Source organism: Penaeus vannamei, chromosome 17 (assembly GCF_042767895.1).
Source record: "Penaeus vannamei isolate JL-2024 chromosome 17, ASM4276789v1, whole genome shotgun sequence".
Lineage (NCBI taxonomy): Eukaryota > Metazoa > Arthropoda > Malacostraca > Decapoda > Penaeidae > Penaeus > Penaeus vannamei.
This window is the reverse complement of record NC_091565.1, coordinates 38,056,278-38,058,777: the sequence shown is the minus strand read 5'-3', so window position 1 is coordinate 38,058,777 and position 2,500 is coordinate 38,056,278.

Sequence of the window (2,500 nt, the reverse complement as noted above, 5' to 3'; positions counted from 1 at the left end):
AAGAGAGAGAGAGAGACAGACAGACAGAGAGAAAGAGAAAAAAAGAGAGAAAAGCAGACAGTTAAAATGAAACAGAGCCAGGGAGAATAGGAAGAGAATAAGCCAGTCACAGCCTGACAAACAGACAAAACGAAAGCGAAAGAGAAACGCAGGAGAAGAAGAAGAAAGACAGAAGACCAAAGCGAACGAGAGGGAATAGGGAAGTGACACTAAAAGGCAGAAGAGGAAGGGGACCAGAAAGAGAACAGTTCTGAAAAGGGAAATATGAAGTTCGTCGATAAAAAAGGGGCAACATAGACCACGTGATAAAAAAAGGGGAGTTGCACGGACGCAAGAGAGAGACGCGAAGAAGAAGGAGAGGGGAGAGAAGCAGAGAGAAAGAGGGAAGAAGCCAAAACGGACGCAAGAGAGAGACGCGAAGAAGAAGGAGAGGGGAGAGAAGCAGAGAGAAAGAGGGAAGAAGCCAAAACGGGACGGGAGAGAGACGCGAAGAAGAAGTGAGAGGGGAGAAGCAGAGGAGAAAGAGGGAAGAAGCAAACGGACGCAAAGAAGAAGGAGAGGGGAGAGAAGCAGAGAGAAAGAGTGGAAGAAGCTAAACGGACGCAAGAGAGACGCTAAGAAGAAGGAGAGGGAGAGAAGCAGAGAGAAAGAGGGAAGAAGCCAAAACGGACGCAAGAGAGAGACGCGAAGAAGAAGGAGAGGGTAGAGAAGCAGAGAGAAAGAGGGAAGAAGCCAAAACGGACGAAAAGAAGAAGGAGAGGGGAGAGAAGCAGAGAGAAAGAGGGAAGAAGCCAAAACGGACGCAAGAGAGAGACGCAAAAAAGAAGGAGAGGGTAGAGAAGCAGAGCGAAAGTGGGAAGAAGCCAAAAGGGGAAAATTAGGTTTCCTTTCCCTCACGCAAAAGGAAAGGAAAGGAAGAAAATGAGGAAAATGAACATTACAGACCCTCATTTCTTGGCTCGATGAGGAAGAGGGGAAGGATAGGGAAGGGATCCTAAGAGGGGAGACTGGATGGATTAACGAGAGAGAGAGGGGGAGAGAGAGAGAGAGAGAGAGAGAGAGAGAGAGAGAGAGAGAGAGAGGGGTGGGGGGGGGGAAGAGAGAGAGAGGGAGAGGTAAGAGGGAGGGAGGGGGGAGGGAGAGAGAAAGACAGAGGAGGGAGAAAGAGAGGGAGGGAGAGAGAAAGGGAGAGAGAGGGAGAGTAGAGAGAGAGAGAGAAAGATGAGAAAGAGAGAGAGAGGGAGGGAGAGAGAGACGAGACCGAGAGAAAGAGAGAGAGAGAGAGAGAGACGAGAGAGAGAGAGAGAGAAAGGAGAGAGAGAGAGAGAGGAGAAAGAGAGGAGAGAGAGGTGAGAGAGAGAGAGAGTCGGGGATACAGAGCGAGAACGGAGAGACAGCCAGACAGACAAACAAACAGAGACAAAGACTACGAAAGGTAAGAGATAAAAGAGGGGCAACGAAGACAAAAGAATCGAGAGAGAGAGAGAGAGAGAGAGAGGGGAGAGAGGAGAAAGAGAACGAAAGAACGAGAAAGGGAGAGAGAAAGAGAGAGTGCGAGCGAAACTGAGAGAGAGAGAGAGAGAGAGAGAGAGAGAGAGAGAGAGAGAGAGAGAGAGAGAGAGAGAGAGTAGAGAGTAGAGAGAGAAAGGGATAAGAGAAAGAACGAGATTACGTATAGCAAGAGGGAGAGAGTAAAGACTTACGAGAACGAGAGAAAGAGAACGAGAACAAGAGAAAGAGAACGAGAACGAGAGAAAGAGAGAGAGAGAGAATAGTGAAGGAGAGAAGGACCAAAGATACAGGAGGGGGGGAGGGGGGGGAGGGGGCGTCATTAGGGGAAGTAGGTCACAGTAGAGCTTCATTTTATGGGGGAAGAATAAGCCGAAAAGAAGATTAATGTAACACAGTTCTTGAAGGTAAACGAACGAAGAGGTATTTCGGGTAAAAAAAAAAAAAAAAAAAAAAAAAAAAGCTTTCGGATTATTTACATAGATGTTAAAAAAAAAAGAATAAAAAACTTTCGGGAAAAAAAACTTTCGAATTTTTTACATAGATGTTTAAAGAAAAAAACCGGGTTTGTAAAGAAAAAGAAAAAAACAGAATGGGGATTTCACATAGATGTTCAAGGAAATCGTATGATATTAAAAAAGAAAAGAAAAAAAAAGAAAGAAAGAGAGAGAGAGAGAGGGGCGAGGAAGAAGATGAAGAAGAAAAAAAAGTGGAAAAAAGAAAAAAAAAAATCAAAATGGAAATATTATGACCTAGGAAGGGGATTGAGGGGGGGGATGGGGGAGGGGAGGGGCAGGGTGAAAATCTCGAGGGTTGACGGGGGCGGAAGGGAGGGGTTGGGGGAGTAGGGGGTGAGGGGGTAGCAATAGAGGGGAGATCTATGGGAAATGTGAAGCCGTAACAAGGGGACTTTTTGAAGGGGGGAAGGGGGAGGAAGGCTAGGGAAAGGTGACACAGGGGTGTGGGAGGGAGGTGAGTGAGGATGAGGGGA